This window comes from Callorhinus ursinus, unplaced genomic scaffold (assembly GCF_003265705.2).
Source record: "Callorhinus ursinus isolate GAN/ISIS: 27379988/994484 unplaced genomic scaffold, GSC_fseal_2.0 scaffold4, whole genome shotgun sequence".
NCBI lineage: Eukaryota > Metazoa > Chordata > Mammalia > Carnivora > Otariidae > Callorhinus > Callorhinus ursinus.
Window position 1 is genome coordinate 144285867 of NW_027397066.1, and position 20793 is coordinate 144306659.

The 20793-nt window shown below is 36.2% G+C and overlaps 1 long non-coding RNA gene and 1 pseudogene across 1 annotated transcript in view; one reads left to right on the plus strand and one right to left on the minus strand.

Annotated features, from left to right (window-relative positions):
- Positions 1–20793, plus strand: part of LOC141372672 (uncharacterized) — a 204651-nt gene that overhangs the window by 71380 nt on the left and 112478 nt on the right. The gene's annotated exons all lie outside the window — the stretch shown is intronic.
- LOC112825847 (actin-related protein 2/3 complex subunit 3 pseudogene) lies at positions 1592–2373 on the minus strand (annotated as a pseudogene).

Consider the following 20793-nt stretch of genomic DNA (forward strand, 5'->3'; position numbering starts at 1 on the left):
ATTGGCATGGAGATTAAACGAAATGAATATAAGTGCCAAGGTGTTCAATAACTCGTGGATGTTGGTATCAGTGAGCAGATCTCTGACAGAAGCAATATTTAGATACAGATTGGAAGCTCTCAACTTAGAACTAGCAAAAGGAAACAGCACGTGGATATTCTAAAAATCATTTATATTTGATGTAGAATGCATTGTACAGTTTTTCTCAAGCCGATTTACCTTGTTAATTACCCACCACTCTGGCTAATATGGAATTAGCTTCTTTCTCAGCCACTGCTGATGGCTTGTTTGGTAGGGATGGTGGCCTGGAAGCATTCTGAGTAGTTTGTGAATAAATGTGTTTAAGGAATTCAGCTACAGTGAGTGTGATCCCCAAATTAATGATCCATAAGGAAGAAATCCTTCAGAAGTTTTTTTTTTTTTTCCTTAGGTGTTCATTGCTAACTCTTAGTCTTTTTCTCACTTCTCATGTGCTCTGTAATCTTGGCAGAACCAAAACAAGTTTTCTTCCCCTGACTGCTCACAAATTGCAATATGATTGTGTCTCTTTGGTGTTATATAGCATGTTGTATCCTCTCCCACAGGCACCAGGAGATTGTTTTCTCAGATTTCACTTTATGTCTTCTATAACGTACAGAAGAAAAATGAAGCCACAGCAGAGTGTTCTCATTGATCAATCCTTTTAATGTCTTCTCTTGCTTCTTGGCAGTGTGACCTTACTTATCTTGGCTCTGTGACCTTTACGGTTTAGATCATCATTGTCTTCACCAAAGTAACACACTTCCAGTGCTTTGGATATTGAAAGGCACATCATTTGTTTCCATTCTAGTCGGAAGAAATGCTAGCTACATTATGCCTTTTCATCTTAATAAGCAGCAAACAAATAGAACCTGGAATGTTGCCTTCATCACCCATTGCTTGCTTCCTACCTTGTAATACTGGGGTTGTAAATTCTGTGCAATACACTTGAGACATCCTATAAACCACAGTAATTACCGCAGACTGAGCCTTCCTCTATCACTGGATTGGTAAACAGCTATACCCCAAATAGGTTGGTTTTAAGTCTGTATTAGCCCTTCAAGCTCATGTTGAATAAGGAATTCACACAAAAAATGAGAAGCCGTAGCCATGACATCATCTTAGGATGCAAACAAGTGGCTGTGTGGATGTAAGTGGGAACAATTCCCAGCACCATCTGTGGTAACATATCTTAAGCTGAAGGGAGCCGGGGCTGCTGGTACTGCCACCCCCACCAACCATCCCCCAACCCCAGCCGTGACCAGATACTGGTATTCTTTCTCAAGCATCATCCTCAAAAGAACCATGAGGAGAAAAATGTAAGGCTGTGCATTGATTGAGTCTTTGAATTTTCCCTGTGATGAGGCCACTGCCTCCTTTTTAAAAAAAATTTTTATTGTTATGTTAATGTTATGTTAATCACCATCATTAGTTTTTGATGTAGTGTGAGGCCACTGCCTCCTATTTTATAGGAGTCAGTTATAAAGAAAAGTCTGGTTTTTTAAGTGAGTGTAGAAAATGAGTATATCCTGTTTTAAATACAGATGCCCTATTTTTTTTTATTCTTACTTATTTTTATTAAGCACCAGCTTAATACTGCAGAAAATTTCAAATCACCCATTCTTCCCTCCCCGCCCCAAATTCTTGATAAAAGAGCTCTTCAAGTGAAGACACGCTCTCTTCTCTCTTCTGTATAAAACTTTATCAAATAAAGGCAAATAACTGTGTACACCTTGCTGTAAAATGCTGCCCACGGCTGTGGAAAGTGTCTGCTCAGGCTCCTTTCACTGTCCAGGTCCTGAAAGACTGTTGTTCATGAACTGTCTCTTCACAAAGCAAGTCCACCACTTGCTAGGTTTATCATTCTGAGGGTCAAAAACTTTCTCACAAAGTCTCAGTCCAGTCTCTTGTCTCAGCTGCTGTAAGTAGGCCCTCATCACCTCATCTTCCTGTTTGTTTGCAGGTTTGGCATAAATTGCATTAAGTGGAAAACCAGGCTCTCCAGGAATGGGAAAATTAGTGATTCCCAGTGTATACATTTCTTTTTCACCTTGGCTTTTGGAATCGCACTTTTGGAGTTTCTTTAGACACTCAGAAATGTAGAGAGTTATATATATCAAGGTTCTATCAGCTTCATTCTTAATCTCATAGTTTTTGAAGAAGGCATTGACCTTAAAGTAATAGATGGCTTCATCCACAATATCTGTATCTTTTGTCTCTCTAGGGGCAGGTCCTTTGAACTGACTTCTGATAGGCAACAGTGCCATGTTTCCAATGAGTTTGGTGTCAGGGTCCATGAGAGAAGAGTGGTAAGCCGGCATCTTGGCAGCGCCGGTGTTTCAAGCCAGACGGGGAGGTTGGCCAGATGCCCTATTTGTAAACTATCTTGTTGTTCTGGTGTGGGGAGGACGGCTTTGCCCCATGAAGAGTTCCAGGCAGACCCTTGTTAATGGCCCATAGTCAGGCCCAAAAGATCACACACAGGATTTTGACCTGGAGTCAGACTCAGTCAGTTACTATGTGCTTTACATAGAACAAGCCATCTGCTATCATGAATATATCATCAGCCCTTTACAGGAAGAATTCAATGCCTTCGTTCTTACAGACAGTATATTATTTCCATTACATGTCACTGCATCCATCAATATGAAGTAAGTATTATCCCCAGTTTCACAGATGAAGAAATAGAGACTGAGAGTCTATAACCCATCCAGTGTCACACAGCTGATCAGTGGCAGGATCCGGATTTGAATTCTGATCAGTTTGACAGTGAAGCCCGTGCTCTTTCCTCTGGGAAGCGTCATCTGTGTGAGGTTCAGGGAGAAGAGTAAATTAATAAATTATTGTCTCCATCATCAAAAAAGCTTATTCCCTCGGTGAAATAAGACGTATAAATAAGTTATAAAGAGATTAAGTAAGTTTAATTGCATACAAAAATGTCAGTCAACTGGTTTAGACTATATACTTCACTCAGCAAGCTACCCTGTCCTGCCACACAATATGGTTTGTATTAGAGAGTAGAGAACTGGCAGACTACAGCTTGGAGCCAAATCTAGCCATGCTCATTTGTTTACATACCATCCATGGCTGCTTTCTTGTTACAGTGGCAGAGGTGAATAATTGCAACCAAGGTTGTATGGCTCATAAAGCTGAAAATATTTATGATCTCTCCCTTTATAGAAAAAGTTTACCAATCTCTGGTGTAAAGTATAAAAATGAACAAATAGCAGTAATGAACACATAACGAATGAATATAGCAGAACAAGCCATCTGCTTTCACAAATGTCTTTAGTTTATCCCTTTATAGGAAGAATTAAATGCCTTACTTAGTTCTTACAAAAGGTATATTATTTCTATTACTTGTTATCAAAATGAACAATAAATATGTATTTTAAGACTCTGGCAAAATTATATGGGTTCTAGATTGGTTTATTAATTGGATCGACTCATTTCTTGCTATTTCAAGTAGTAAGTTTTGTTGAAAAACTAAAACCAAAAGTGAACAGGAGAAACTTCAGCATGCCTCACTCTTAACATGTCTAATTTTGATGAAACCAATAGCCAAATGCAAAATGGAGCAGGATATTAACCCTAATAGCTGGAGTTCACATCTATTTACTTTACATATGGGAGAATATTTTACATATAGATAGCATTCTTTTGGCTCTTTATCACCGACATCCTTAATTACCTGAAGACTTTACATTCTTTAGCCTGATGACTGGTTTTCAAATTTCATGTAATGATTAACCAGGGTGGAAAACAGGAAATAAGGCAACAGTGTGACACAGAGGAAGTGGCTCAGGGAGCCTGGAGTTCTAATCTTGGCTATGCAGCTCACTGACTAAACCAGACATTTAATCTCTCTCTGCCTTCATTTCCTGTAACCTGCATTTGGAGACACACAGCTTGTGTGTGTGGGAGTAGGGCCTCCAAACTTTATTCCTACCTACCTTCTGTCTGAAAACCTATTGTACCTCCCCATATCCTTGGGATCTTTGACAGCAGAATGAACCCAATTGAGTTATTAATTTCAGTATCTGTTTAGAGACTGTTCTAAAAGCCTGTTGACCTCTTCCTGGCTATAAAGTGAGGTATTTCAGGAGATTGGTTGGGCTGAACCAGGAAAGAGGGAGGCAATAGTGTGTTAAGAACTAAACTCTTTACCTTGTGAAAAGGCTGCTGTTCCCTGTAAGCCTGGTTAGGGAAAAGAAATGGGAAGGCCACCTTCACTCTGAACTATAGAACTTCTAAACTTTCCATTCCCAGAAGTGTCTGCTCCATTCAGATGACCAGTCAGCTTGGCTTGAGTGTCCAAATCATGCACTATGGCCTAGTCCAACTTCTACCACATACAACTGGTCAACCTGAGACCGGTGACCTTTACCTGTAAGCAGCCTGCTCCAGTGAGTTTAGAAGCTTAATTACCTGGAGTCTTTGGAAACCTAGCTTGAAAACCCCCTTCTTAAGTGCTGTGGTCACTGTTCTTTCTCTCTAGTGCCGAGCTGGGCTCTCAGCTTTCCTTTTAGGATTGTTTCCTTAACCCCCAACAGTGTTTCTGGTCCTGATTTTTTCTTAGGCACAAGGGGAACTGGCCTCATTTGACTAATCCTTGTGAAGTCTGGTGGGTTTTCAGTTCTCTCTCAGGACAATTCTTCATAGGGCAGGGAGAGAACTTAGTGTATTATTATCATAATAAATATATATTTATTATATATATATTATATATATAATTATATATATAATATATTATATTATATATTATTATATATATTATTATAATAATATATAAAGTGTATAAGGGATTATTTGGTAGTTGCTAGTTTAATGTTTTTCAGTTCCTAATATATCATAGACTTTATTGGCTTCTTATATTATCTGTTGCTGAGCTCATTTCTATGAGAGCATAGATTTGTCAATTTCTCTTTGTAATTCTGTCAATTTTGGCTTTGAAAAAATTGAAGCTACAACTTAGATGAACACATGTTTGGTATTGTTATATCTCCTGGTGCAATTTTCCTTTTTATTAATCTTTCCTTTCCTACAAAGCTTTTTTTTTGTCCAAAAGTCTATGTTGTTTAACACTTACCTGCTATATCTAGTTTTTTCCCCTTAGATTTAATTCACTTTATTTTGCTGGTATAAAAAACATAGGTTTGGTCACAGCAGAATTCTGAGTTTTCTGCAATGACACTAAGTATTCTTCTTCTTCTTCTTTTTTTTTTTTTTAAAGATTTTTATTTATTTATTTAACAGAGATAGAGAGAGAGCACAAGTAGGCAGAGCGGCAGACAGCGAGAGGAAGAAGCAGGCTTCCCGCTGAGCAGGGAGCCTGATGTGGGGCTCGATCCCAGGACCCTGGGATCATGACCTGAGCTGAAGGCAGCTGCTTAACCGACTGAGCCACCCAGGCGCCCCACTAAGTGTTCTTCTTTAAGATAATCAGGGAACTCCTGGTCAGAAGACTAATCTTCCAGAGGTCAGAGTGAGAGATGGCATTAAAGGTGGCTTTAGCCAAGTTACCCAGGGTGGCAGCAAAATACCATTGATCAGCAGCAACCTGTTGGGTGGAGGAACAGAAACACTGCCACTATGAAAAGAAGGGATCAGATGCACAAACACAGAGTCACAGTGTCCAGCCACCTTGCAAGGAGGGAATAGGGTTTGCTGATTTGTTTCCCCAGTAGTCTTCCCTCAGATAATGGATGCTTTGTCTAGATGATGACACCATGAATGGCAGTTACTACTTCCTTGGAGCATTTGACATCTAGATCAATGAGTCATTATGGTTCCCAATGACCCCTTTTATGTCTCTGAAAGACTGCCATCTTTAATATTTCATTCTCAAGAAATGGCCCAGAAGGAAGTCAAGGAAGGAAAAGAAAGAGATCTGCTGCAGAAACTTTATCATGTCTTTGACCAGATGGCCCAGCGTGGTGTCCAAGACCAGTTCCTCTCCCTATCCTTGTCCTCTCTGCATGTCCTAAGCACCAGAATCATCTGCAGTCTTTAGCCCTTGGTGATTTCTTAGAGAAGCCATAGTGTACCTTTTCCATTAATTTATTTTCACCTTTCTGTATCATATGTTTTCAGAGTTTTTCAATCTTTTAGCTCATAGCTGATTTGAAAAATTTCATAAAAAAAGTACCCTACTTTGAACTATCAAACTTATCCATTCATACTTACTATGATTATTAATGCATACTTATGATTTTATTCTACCTCCTGTGTGTCTTTATTTTACCATCCCCTTTTTCTGGCTGCTTTTTATTTCTCTTTCCTTACTTCTCTTTATTCTTTATTCTCCCTATTACAGTTTTGATATTATACATTTTATTTCTATTTTTGTGGTAACCTTTAAAATTTTAACATGCATGATTGACTTAACAAAGACCAAAGTGATATCTCTACCTTTCTTGAAAACTTATAATGTTTATTTATTTATTTATTTATTTATTTATTTATTTGAGAGAGAGAATGAGATAGAGAGAGAGCATGAGAGGAGGGAGGGTCAGAGGGAGAAGCAGACTCCCCGCTGAGCAGGGAGCCCGATGCAGGACTCCATCCCGGGACTCCAGGATCATGACCTGAGCCGAAGGCAGTTGCTTAACCAACTGAGCCACCCAGGCACCCAAAACTTATAATGTTTTAATTCTGCTTTCCCCATTCCATTTTTTCATAGTTTTTTCCCCCAGTATTTTAGGTCTACCTCATTTGTAACCCTCCCTTAATGTTTTTGTTTATTTTGTTTTTTTTTAAAAGAATATACTTAGTACATTTACCTTATGTTTACCAATGACGTGGCTCACTTTTCCTTCAGCTTATTCCTTCCTTCTTGGTCCAATTTTCTTCATCTTTCAACTCTTTCCATAAAGATCTGTAAATGATAAATTTTTTCAACTTTGTTTTTCTGGAAATTTTTATTATTGCACTATAATTCTTCAATGAGAGTTTAGCTGGATCTAGAATTTTAGGACTTTGAAGATATTAGTAATGTTATTGTTGGGAACTAAATGTCATAGCTTTGCAGGTAATCTGTCTTTCATTATTTGTTTTTATTACTTTTAAGGTTTTCTCTATCTACGATGTACTGCAGTTTCACTACCATTTTTCTAAGTATGGGTTTACTTTTATTTATCCTATTCTGTACTCAGAGGGCCCTTTAAATCTGAGGACTTATGTCTTTCTTCAATCCTGACTCCTTTTCTTCTGAAACTCAACAGTAAAAAGGTCTCTCTCTGTCTCTCTTTATATATATATATTTCAATTCTATAGTCTGCAATTATTAAACTCCTTTTATACTTTTTTTTTAAAGATTATTTATTTATTTATTTGAGAAAGAGAGAGAATGAGAGATAGAAAGCATGAGAGGGAAAAGGGTCAGAGGGAGAAGCAGACTCCCCGCTGAGCAGGGAGCCCGATGCAGGACTCCATCCCGGGACTCCAGGATCATGACCTGAGCCGAAGGCAGTCGCTTAACCAACTGAGCCACCCAGGTGCCCAGGGTTCTCTTTTTATACTTTTTATAATTCCATTTTTCTCTGCTGATTCTAGTGGTTCTTTAAATCTATCCAAGCTGCTTAAACAATTCTATTTTTACAAATCAAGCACTAATTAAGTGTTAGCTGTTATTATCCTTCCTTTAATTAGGTGGATGTTTCTTAACGTTTCTTAGGGACAGAAAAGTGCATTTACATGCAAAAATTTCTATAAATTTTCAAGGAGTCCATGGACATCTTGGGGCCTACCCAAAGACATCAGGTTAAGACTCTTTGAATCATATGGTGTTTGGGCTACAGTTAAAATAAAGTCATCATATTTGAGCACCTTTCTTAGAGTTTCTGAAGGGCTTCCATTCAGGGCATCCATCTTCTCCACCCAGTTTCCCAACAATTTCATAAATTAAAAAAAAAATGTGTAAAGTCTAAAAAATCCTATTTCGAATAAAAGTCAGGTTCGAGGATATGAATAATAGGGAGCCAAGTATTTCTCCTAACTGAACATGAGGATTAGCCTGATTTACCCACCTGGATCCTGGAAGTCTGGACAGGGCTGATGTCTCTGCCAAGAGAAGTATTAAATACCAAGTACTTTGGGTAAGTACTAAGGCAGGGAAGTACTGATAAGTAGAAAGTCAGGGAAGATCAGAAGAGTAGTCTACACCTGAGAGAAGGAAAAGAGTGGAGCTTGGCTGTAGATCAGATATATTTAACAAATTTACCAATGGCAGAGAAAAGAAATGCTAGAGAGAGGCTTGGGAAAAATCCTTCCAGGTGGAGACCAGGAGATGGCAAAATATTTCCCTTCAGCAGTGCTGCTATGGATGACAGGTGCTAACATGTATATAAGAGGGACTAGACAGCTTACAAATTTGCTGTGGAAAATCCTCAACAGGAGTGATTTATATCCTTGATTGCCTCCCTAAAATTGATGGTGCTGGCAGTGCAGCTCCTCATCCCAAGAAACATGTATGGAGGCTGATTATGAAGGACTTATCCCTGATGCCTCTTTGTCTCCTTGGCAACACGCTCTACCTCCAGAGCTCAGAACACAAGTTTCCCAGGTCCCTTGTCCTTATGAAGAGAAATTACGTGCAATTTACTGAAATACCTTGAAGTGATACTCTTCTTTATTCCCAAGGTTACATTTTTAAGTTTACAGTAGAATTCCAGGGGCTAATAAAAAATCACAAAAAAGTCAAACTGTCTCTCTTTAATACATTGCCCTTTTAGTTGTATGCTAAATGAGGTGAATCCATTGCTTTCTAAAATTTATTAATTTAAAAAGTTTATTCTTATTCACTTTCCTGAAATCTTATTTTTTTCTTCATGATTTTTCGCTTGTACTCCTTTAAGTCACAAATCTGTGACCACTTTTAACTACCCTTGCCTTAGGTCCTTGATAAACTTCAGTCCCTTTCTCCTCTTAGATTCTCTCTCATCTTTCTCTTTTAGTGACTCACCTCATTATGTTCCTAAAGGCCTGTGAAAGATGTTATGTACCTATTAAGAATCCTTTAACACATGGTGTAGCTGCTGTGGATCTTAAGTCTTTGGCTCTAATTTCACTTGAACTGGGATCAGTATTTCTGGGGCCAAAACAGCTCAGTTGCCTAGTGGTTACAAACCAGGACCACAGAGCACAGCCGTGAGTCCCTCTGTCAGGATCCCTTCCACTCATGCTCAGTAGTAAACACTGAGTTGTTGGTGTCACTACCTGTTTACAAGGAAACCAGAATGGCTTTTCTTGAATTTCAAGCCCCTCTTTTGGTTTCATTTCTGATGGAGCTCTAATTTTTCTCAGACTTCTAGCCTTCTCCCTAAAGCCATATAGGAAGTTGTTGTAGGGGAAAATGTTAAGTGTAAATTTTGAGACATATTAGTCGATAGGTTTCAGTTAAGTCTTAAACAACCTTATTTTACAGATGAGGTAACCTGAGCCTCAAAAACGTAGAGGAGTCTGGATTTGAACCTAGAACTATCCAACACCAAAGCCAGTTCTTTGCACTGCTCTACGATGCCCTCTTATTTTAATCTCTTAGAATTTCTCGAGGTTGGGTCTCTGTTTACCTTAACATCATGTCAGTCAAGACAGGTTGTAAGAATTATACTACATAATACCCATACTTTTATCTGAATAAGCCATATAGGAGATATTTCCCACCTAATTTCAAGTCTGTTCAACTTATCTTACAAAGCCTTGTTGACTGACTTTCAGAATCTGGAGAGGAGGGACAATTTTTGGTTTTGATTGTGCCAAAAGGACAGGTTGATGTTTATTTGGCTTGTATAATCTTATTTGGGTAGTTGCAATATAAAAATGTAGTTATATATAAACACTGACTAAAATATTGGCTCATTTCACCCTGCAGTCCTGTAATAATTTAAAAAAGGTATCTATTAAATGATTTATCATACATTCTCAATGTAAAGAATTGAGCCAATAGGAGACATTTGGAGTAAAATATGAAAGTCTCCATTTATCATCATTGAATTAGGTTTTATACCTATTTCCAGATGTAACCACTGAAAGCAGTAAGATATTTATTGTTCTAGCCCTTTCTATATACTTGCTTATGTTTATATACATATACACACATAATACTGAATTTATTTATTCATTGTTTAAGGTGAAGTTAGATTATGCTTATTTTTTTGGATTTGACTTTTTTCACTTAATATCTTGAAGGTATTTACATGTCAGTTCAAATAGATATACCTCATTCTTCTTAATGGCAACATAGTATTCCATTCCTTATTAATACCAGAATTTCCTAAGGTGTGTTCCATGGTCAAAAAAAAAAAAAAAAAAAAGAGGGGGGAATACAAGATGAAATGCAGTTAACTAGAGTTCTTTACTATAGGCTATCAGAATCTTCAGTATAGTAATGTGTTTTGTAAATCTCCAAGAGGGCTTATTCAGGATGGAGTATTTACCAAACTTAGTTTGCCACTTTATTTGATTTCAAACTTCTTCAGGGTAGATGCTGCCTGTCATGGATGATGCAAATCTAGGAGGTTAGGCTAATACTTAAGATTCCATATCTTAGCTGACTGGACCCCAGGGGTGCAGTCAACAGGATACAATTTAACAGGAATAAAAATGCTGCACACTGGTTTCATATATCAGCAGCACAAGTATAAAATAAGGATTAATGATTTTTAGAAAAGGGAAAGTCTTTACAATTGTATATGAATGCAAGTTCAGTATAAGTTATCAAGTTGATTTGGCTGCTTAAAAAGCTAATGAAAATTTAAGGTGCATAACTGGAATTATAGCGTTCAGATCAGCCAAGGTAATTATTTTTCTACACTCCTGTTGGCCCAGCTTTGGTCCTTCAGCTTCTCATAGGGAGAGCTCCACCTCTTAGCACCCAGAGCCAATAAAATACTCTTGCCCTTAACCCTGACTCATCCTTGGAGAAGAAAAGAATGGGGCAGAAAGAATAGATAGGAGCCTGTAGACAACTTAGAAACCCAAAACAATACTGTATATAGACATTTAAGTTTAAGAGGGTTTTCTCTTACTTCTCTCAATTCAGTGCTGCAGATATTATTTCCTTCATTTTACAGATAAAGAAATGAGCTTTGACCAGAGCTAGGTTTTGACCTTACTTCCTTTGATGCCAAATCTAGGTTTTTTCAACTATACTCCCATCATGTTTGTATATATGTATTTTTAAGCATTCCTTTCTGATTACCAAATGCTTCCCAACTCCATTGTCTGAGTCTTTGCCACTCCCCAGAATACTCCAGGTAACAATTATGTTCATTCCAATAGAGCTAATCTGATTTCTGACTACTCACTCCCTCTACACACACACACACTCTCTCTCTCTTTTTTTTTTAATGTAAATGATGAACTGATTACTGACAACTGGATTCAAATCTACTTTTCTAATTTATTCTTCCACTCCAACCTGGTCTCAGCTCTTTGGCCCTCTGACCAGGATTTGCTGCTGTCCATTGTCCCAGATCTTGCGTTCAGAAATCATCCCCCTCACTTAACAAAATAATCATTCAATTACTTATTTGAGGTGTTTATTTTTCTGTATCGTGCTAGCTAAGAGTAGTCAACATTAATTTTCTGGAGTGGCCTTTGGTGGTATCTGCTCAATCATTCATGGTATACATAGAAAATATAACACTAAAAATTAAATATCTAGGTAATGGAGAGAAAATTTAAAAACATTCTATTGCTAGTAGAAAAAACCTGTTTCTTTACAAAAAATTGCTGTTATAAAATGATTACTAAAACGTTGGTACAATCCCAAGATTGCTTTTTTTATCAGCTTAATGGAAAATTTACAAATTTACAGTTCATAAAATTTTCAAACAAAATATAACTTCTGAAAGCAGATGAAAAAAAATCTTTCTTTTGTTGTCCTGGATCAACCACTTATATTTTTTAAGTCAAAGTTTACAATATATGTTCTAAACAGACATATTGGTTCTTCAATTGTACAAAAACATTTTATCCAATGTATCACCTAAAAGAAGTGTTAATATGTTGAGCTTTTGTGTAAACTTCATGGAACTAAATTTAAACCTCAGAAACATATAGGAGATTTTTTGAGAAACATTTAATTATATTGAAAAAAAAAGAATGTTGGAAGATCATGATATGGATATCATTTCATGAGAACAGATTGAAAACTGGCTTCTTCCTTCTTTCACAAACTATCCATATAGCTCTAGTGCTTGTAACTGGCATTGACATTACCAATGTATCATATCTACCCAAACATTTTGGGTAACTTACATAAAATCTCTCAGTCAGACAATGTAAACCCATAATTCATTATTAAATGTAACTATGCTGGGGGGGTGGGAGGGATGGGGTGGCTGGGTGATAGACATTGGGGAGGGTATGTGCTGTGGTGAGCGCCGTGAATTGTGCAAGACTGTTGAATCACAGATCTGTACTTCTGAAATAATGCAATATATGTTAAGAAAAAAAAAGAAGAAGATAGCAGGAGGGGAAGAATGAAGGGGAGTAAATTGGAGGGGGAGATGAACCATGAGAGACGATGCACTCTGAAAAACAAACTGAGGGTTCTAGAGGGGAGGGGGGGGATGGGTTAGCCTGGTGATGGGTATTAAAGAGGGCACGTTATGTGTGGAGCACTGGGTGTCTTGCACAAACAATGAATCATGGAATACTACATCAAAAACTAACGATGTAATATATGGTGATTAACATAACAATAAAAAATAAAAAAAAATGTAACTATGCTGGGTACTGTGGGGGGAGCAAGAAGCTTAAGGTGATGTCCCAGAGTATGGGCAACTTCTAATCTAGTTGAAGGGATAAGGCCATGCCTGGCAACAAAGTTGGAACTCATTACATAATTGTTAATCAAACCGAAGAATTTTTTCCCTTCCTTCAATGTGGTACAGACATTAAATGAGAAGAAAAAGTAAGTTTGTGTAGGAGGTGAGTTTTGAACAGGGCTTTGAAGGTTGGGGAGGATGGCGACAGCTAGAGAAGATTCTGGAAGTTCTAACAAGGAAGAGAGAATGGCCAGAAGAAGGGAAGGGAAAGAAAGAGTCATTAAATATTTGTAATATTCTGGACTCTATCTGTTTATTGTCTCATTTAATCCCCCAGCATTCTATGAAATGGATAATGTTTTGCCCATTTTTTAGAAGAAGATATTGGGGTGCAGATTCCGATTCCAAAACCTGTGCTTTTTCCACAGCACATTGCCTCTGTAAAACCCTTGGAAGGTGAGACAGCACTCAAGCATGAACCATGTCCTTACTTGAAAAATGATAAGATAAAAGTACAAGGAATTCAAATACATCTTCAAAATGAAATAACCATTTTGGGTCACTATCAGTTCATCCTATTTGCTAACTAGCATACCTTTTTCATCTATATAAATCTTTTTCATATTTAATAAATGTCATTGAGTTTGGCCTTTTATTAACTTGACTTATGAAGTCTTGGTTTCCTCATGGCAATTATTTGCAAATTTATGAATGAACAATCTGCTCAATGTGGACCTGTGCATAAGTAATTACAAAAATCTGGTTTTTGGCTTCTGCTGGAAACCCTTACCTTCCTATGACTTGGTGCATTCCCTCTTCCTGAAAAGAGAGAGAGATACTTCACCATTGCTCAAATCATCTGTGGCATTAATGGAAGTGCAGAATAGCTTTAAGTAATTAGTTAGGACCATAACTTTTTGTTTAGCTTACATATGTAACTCCTAATTAGCTATATTATATAGAGATGGATGCCACAGAAATTCATAGGCAGACTTCACTGAGAGACGAGATTCCTCCTGTCCCTTCTTTACTGTCTTAACCACTTTTGTTTTGTTTCAAGCTTACTTAATGACTCCTGCTGTGGGAACCAAAGGCTTCTGATGGGAGTTCAGGTTATACTCTGCTCTAAATTTCTTTTCCTTTAATAATCTCTCTTTGAGACCTTAAAAAATTCATCTTCATTGTTACCAGGAGCAGCATTCTGCATTAGTCCATGATTATTTGTCTACCTTCAGAGTTCATAAACTTTTAGCTACATTTTAAAAAAATCACCATAATGCTGTGGCATAAAAATCTTTGTAGTCAAAGAATTCTTTGAAGTGATATTTTTAAAGAACAATAAAATAATTAATTTCATTGCAAATTTTTTTGTTGTTGACAATTTATTGCTATAAAAAATTATGGATAGAATAGAGAAAGCAAAAAAAGACCCTGCAATCTGGTGAATATTCTTTCATAATTTTTCATGCAAATAACAAAAATGTACACATAAATAGGATCATATTTTCTTTAATTTGCATGCATCTCTCAATAAGCCATCATGGACATGTTTCTGTAGCAATACATAATGATTTATTTTATGCTTTTGAATGCTGCATAATATTTCATTGTATGTGTCATGATTTAATCCTGTTGACAGAAAAGTTGGTTGTTTCTAAGTTTTCACTTTTTTAAAAAAGTGTGTCATAAATATTATTTTATATACATATATTTCATCTATCTATTTATACTTAATCCTTTGGATAAATTCCCAGAAATTGAATTTCTGGATTAAAGGGTATATAAATTAACATTTTGATAGTGCTAATTTGCTCTCTAGGAATTTCCTGCCAATTTATGTTCTAATAAACATTATGTGAGTGTATCTATTTCCAAACAGTCTTTAGCACTTGACATTAAATTTTGACATTAAATTTTGTCAAAATCATTGGCAAAAATTGATACCTCAGTTTTGTTTTCATTTATATTTGATTATTACTGATGTTAGGCATATTTCTTTCAACTGAAGTCCATTTATATTTCTTTTGTGAATTGTATATCTACATTCCCCCCACTGCTTTAACAGAAGTGTTTATCTTTTTCTTATTTATTTCTAAGATCTCTTTGCTAATTATTGCCATATATGTTGCAAATATATTCTCTATGTATTCTCTATATTGTCATTTGCCAACCTTTGTTATTAAAATATGGCAATTTTTACATTTAATTTTTAATGCATCTGGAATTTATTTGGATGCAATAAAAGAATATAACCTATTTTCTCCCCAAATGATTCAATTTCCCAGGATCATTTATTGAATACTTCATTATAGTGAATGAAGTAATGGCCCCAATTGGCTCACTCCTCCCCAAATCTAAGCCCTTTGGTAGTGCCCTCCTCTGCTGACTCTGAGCTTAGACATATGACTAGCTTTGGCCAACAAGACAGTGATAAACATAATGCAAGCAGAGACATGAAATATGCTTGTGTATTGAGGCTTACCTGTTTGCTAGACTCAGAACTCTGATGTTATATAAAGCAGCCCAGTTTAGCTTGCTGGATGATAAGAGACATGTGGCCTGGTCTCCCCTGTTACTCTCAGTTAATCCTAAGATATATGAATGAGACCTTTCAAAACCAGTCATCTCCACTGGCCCATCAGCTGACCATAGACCCAAGAGCAAGCTCAGCCAAGATCAGCCAAGCCTGGCCTAGACCTAAAGACCTACCCAGCTTATTCTAGCACAAACTTCCAAACCACCAAATTGTGAATTAAGTAAATGGTTCTTATTTTAATCTATTGCATTTTTGGGTGGTTTGTTTCTCAGTAAAAGGTAAAAGGTAACTGGTATAACCATCTTTCCTATACTGATTTGAATATCATACTTTTTGTGCACTAAATTCCTATTTACATATATGTTTATTTCTGGGCTCCTATCCTATTTCTTTGATCTATTTGCTTCTTTCTCTGGTAACTTCACATTTTAAAGATTATTATAGCTTTATGGCATGTTTTACTATTTGGTAGGTTCATTTCTCTCCCAGCACTGTGATTATTCTTTTTTATTTAGAGGAAACGTGTCAAATTCTCCAAAAAAAGGTCTGGTTAGGATTTTATTTTTAATTGCATTAATTTTTTTGGAATATTTTGAATTGCAGTGAAGTCTGTGAAGTCTCTTATCTACTTTATCTACTTTTATGTTCTTTAGCAACATTTAAAATTTTTCTTCATAAAGGCCCCACACAAATTCTTGTTACATTTATTACCTATTTTATTAGTCAGGGTTCAACCAGAGTAGTAGAACCAGTATGGAGTATATATTAAAAGATTTGTTGCAAAAAATTGGCTTATACAATTGTGAAGCCTAGCTAGTCCAGTCCAAATCTGTTAGGCCATCAAGAAGGGCAGGCTGGAACTCTGGGTTCTGGGCTGAAATGGCTGTCCCACAGTTAGGGTGCCTTCTTCTGGGAAGCCTCAGTTCTGCTTTTAAGGCCTTAAAAGGATCGAAAGAGGCCCATTCAGATTATATAAAATAATCTCCTTTACTTAAAAGTCAACTGAATATGGACTTTTAGTCATACTTACAAATGCCTCCAAAGTAACACCTAGATTAGTGTTTGATTCAATACTAGGGATATTAATGTAGTCAAGCTGACACATAAAAAACACCATAACATTTATATTTTGTGTTTTCTTATTCTAGGTTATCATTATATTTTCTGTTCAGTTTCAACAGAAAAACAAGTGATGCAAAAATATTTTTCTTGGGGCACCTGGGTGGCTCAGTCATTAAGCTTCTGCCTACGGCTCAGGTCATGATCCTAGGGTCCTGGGATCAAGCCCTGCATCAGGCTCCCTGCTCAGCGGGAAGCCTGCTTCTCCCTCTCCCACTCCCCCTGCTTGTGTTCCCTCTCTTTCTGTGTCTCTCTCTGTCAAATAAATAAAATCTTAAAAAAAATATATTTTTCTTGTACCTTGTACCTATATGATTTTGTGTTTAATAGTTTTTTTTTTGTTTTCAGACAAAAATAATAATATTTTCACTTGCACTATTTTTTGTTTTACAATCTTTTCTTGCTTAATTTTATTGGTCAGAACTTTGAGAAAAATCTTGAAGAATAAAATAATAAGACTTCTGCTTCTGTGGACCTTGAAGGTATTATACTAAGTGGAATAATTGGGCAGAGAAAGACAAATAACTATATGATCTCACTTATATGTGGAATCTAAAAAACAAACAAAGCAAAACTCATAGAAAAGAGGTCAGATTTGTGGTTATCAGAGGTGGAGCCTGGGGCATAGGGGAACTGGGTGAAGGTAGTCAAAGGTACAAAATTCCAGTTATAAGTTCTGGTGATGCAGTGTACAACAAAACTATAGTTAACATTGCTATATGGTATAATTGAAAGCAGATCTGAGAGTTCTCAATACAAGGAAAAAAGCTTTTTTTTTTTTTGGTATCTATATGAGACAATGGATGTTAACTAAACTTCTTGCAATAATCATTTCACAATATGTGTAAGTCAAGTCATTATGCTGTTTACCTTAAACTTATGGCATATGTCAATTATAGACCAAGGGTCTGACCTATGATTTTTCTACTTTGCCATGGTGCAAAAGCAATATGCATTTAGTAGAAACTCTACTTCAAATTTAGAATTTTGATCTTTTCCCTGGGCTTGCAATGTGTAGTACGATATCATGATGCTGGGCAATGGCAGCGAGCCGCAGCTCCCAGTCAGCCAGGGATCACGACGGTAAACACCTGATAGACTCACAATCATTCTGTTTTCACTTTCAGTGCAGAATTCAATATATTATATGAGATATTCAACACTTTATTATAAAATAGGCTTCGTGTCCGATGATTTTGCCCCACTGTAGGCTAATGTAAGTGTTCTGAGCTATTAAGGTAGGCTAGGTTAAACTATGATGTTCAGTAGGTTAGGTGTATTAAATGCATTTTGATTTAAGATTGTTTTCAATTTACAAGGGGTTTATTGGGATGTAACTCCATCATAAGCCAGGAAAGGTCTGTATATATCAATAATACTAGGGGAAAAGAAGAAAAATGACTAGTGACTGCTGTTCCTAATAGAATGAACCAAGAGAACCTAATAGAATGAATCCTTAAGGTCAATAAAAAGCTCTGACCATAGAATTAAAAAAAAAAAAAAGACTTCTGCTTCTAGGAGTTTCAGACTAAGTCATTTAGATCAATCCTTTTTTGGGAGCCAAATAACAAAATTTGTGTAAAATGTAAAAAACATCTTAAAAGCTTCAAACAGCTAAGAAGATGGTAAGGAATTAGAGGAAAAGAACCCAGAATTTGAGCCAAGTGTTCAAGTCCACTCTTGCCCAGAGAGTGTTTCCTGATCAGGAAGAGACAGTTGTGTTTTCAGGAGCCCCATGGGGCCCACCAGGGGTAGATGCTTGGTAACTCATTCTTCAGTTGGGGCTGGCTTTTCGAACATTGGCCTGTTGGAGTAAAGAGAATCAGAATCTAGTTCTTGCATAGATTTCGACCCAGATTTAGCATTCTTAGTGGCCAGTAAAATTCCAAGCCCTTTCTTGGGTTCAGGTGACCCAGATTGCTAGTGCCCCAGGTACTTGGAACAAGCAATGCTTTAAAAATTGTCTTTGGAGGAAGAGTACATCATTTTAGTCTCAAATTATTTGTACAAATACTTTTTCAAGTAAAATAACCAGGAGGAGACCCACAAGTGGTAAGACTCTATGAGTAAGAGATAATAACCAACGCAGAAACAAATTTATAAAGACTCCAGATAATGAAATTATCAGGCACAGAGTGATAGAGAAACTCCTTGTTTTCTTCATGAGCTGGAAGAAAATTATTTTTGTTTCTCTCTATTAATTATAACATTTCTTCCTGGTTTCCTATAAATGCCACTCACAAAGATAGACTACTTTGCCCCTTAATTTATTGAGATTTTAGAAAAACAGTAATGCATATTAAATCATAAAAACTTTTTTCAGTATATATGGTTTGATTGTGACTTTTGTCTTAAAATTTGTGGATTTCTTAACATGAAACCATTATTGAATTTCTAAAATAAATCCTAATTGATGTTAATGTACTTTAAAATAGATATTTCTGATTTTATTTGTTAATATTCTTATATTTATATTCATAAGTGAAATTTGTACCTGCCTTTTATTATATATTTATTTTTAAAGATTTTATTTATTTATTTGACAGAGAGAGAGTGAGAGAGAGAGAGAGAGCACAAGCAGGGGGAGCGGCAGGCAGAGGAAGAGGGGGAAGCAGGCTTCCCGCTGAGCAGGGAGCCTGATGCGGGGCTTGATCCCAGGACCCTGAGATCATGACCTGAGCTGAAGGCAGACTCTTGACCTACTGAGCCACCCAGGCGCCCCTGGTATGTGCTAAAATTTAAAAAAAAAAATTTTTTTTTTAGCTATTTTGGTAGAGATCATAAAAGAAATTGAAAAACTTTCCAAAATATTTTTATGGTGTGTATTTGTGTTTTAGATGGTCATAATTATTAAAGATTATCTATTTTATTGTCTATTTAATTTTAGACATAGTACCTTTTGGTTTATAACTGTAGGTGATTTTGAACATCTTTGCAATAGTATTTATTTTGTTGTGAACTGATTACATTCTTAATATTTTTGGTTAGTCTATTGGTCATGCTAATAGATTTTTAAGAGCATTCCACATATTAAGGATATTAACTCCTTCCCATTATAAGTGTTACAAATATTTCCTCCAATTTAAAAATTTTAGTTTTATTTGTTTATTGCATTTTTTTCTATAGAAGTTTATAGTTTTAAATCAATTTTATCAATTAATTTTATCTCTTCTGTATTTTATGTTTTGCTTAGGAAGATCTTTCTCATTCTGAGATTACTTCTTTTTCATATTTCATGTTTTTAATTAAATTCTAGTTAGTTAACTTATAGTGTCATGTTGGTTTCAGGAGTAGAATTTAGTGATTCATCACTTGCATATCACACCCAGTGCTCATCACAACTAGTGCCCTCCTCAATACACATCACCCATTACCATTCCCTCCACCCACCTCCTCTCCAGCAACCCTCAGTTTGTTCTCTAATAGTTAAGACTCTGTTTTATGTTTTACCTCTCTCTTTTTTCCCTATGTTTATCTGTTTCATTTCTTAAATTCCAAATGAGTGAAATTATATAGTATTTGTCTTTTTCTGACTGACTTACTTTGCTTAGCATAATACACTCTAGCTCCACCCACATTGTTGCAAATGGCAAGATTTCATTCTTTTTTAATGGCTGAGTAATATTACATTATATTATATATGCTATATTACATTATATATGTATATATATACACACATACCACATTACATTATATATTATACAATATTACATTATATGTGTGTGTATATATATATATACATATATATGTATATATATCACAACTTCTTTATCCATTTATGAGTTGATGGACATATGGGCTTTTCCCATATTTTGGCTATTGTTGATAATGCTGGTGTATACATTGGGGTACATGTGCCCCTTTGAATCAGATATTTTGTATCCTTTGGGTAAATACCTAGTACTGAAATTGCTGGGTCATAGGGTAGTTCTATTTTTAACTTTTTGAGGAACATCTGTACTGTTTTCCAGAGTATCTGCATCAGTTTGCATTTCCACCAACAGTGTAAGAGGGTTCCCCTTTTCCACATTCTCACCAACATCTGTTGTTTCCTGAGGTGTTAATTTTAGCCATTCTGACAGCTGTGAGGTGGTATCTCAGTGTAGTTTTGATTTGTATTTCCCTGATGGTGAGTGATGTTGAGCATCTTTTCATGTATCTGTTAGCCATCTGGATGTCTCCTTTGGAAAAATGTCTGTTCATGTCTTCTGCCTATTAATTGGATTACTTGGGTTTTTTTGGGGTGTTTGGTAAGCTCTTTATAGATTTTGGATACTAACCCTTTATCAGTTGTGCCATTTGTAAATATCTTCTCCAATTCTGTAGGTTACCTTTTACTTTTGTTGA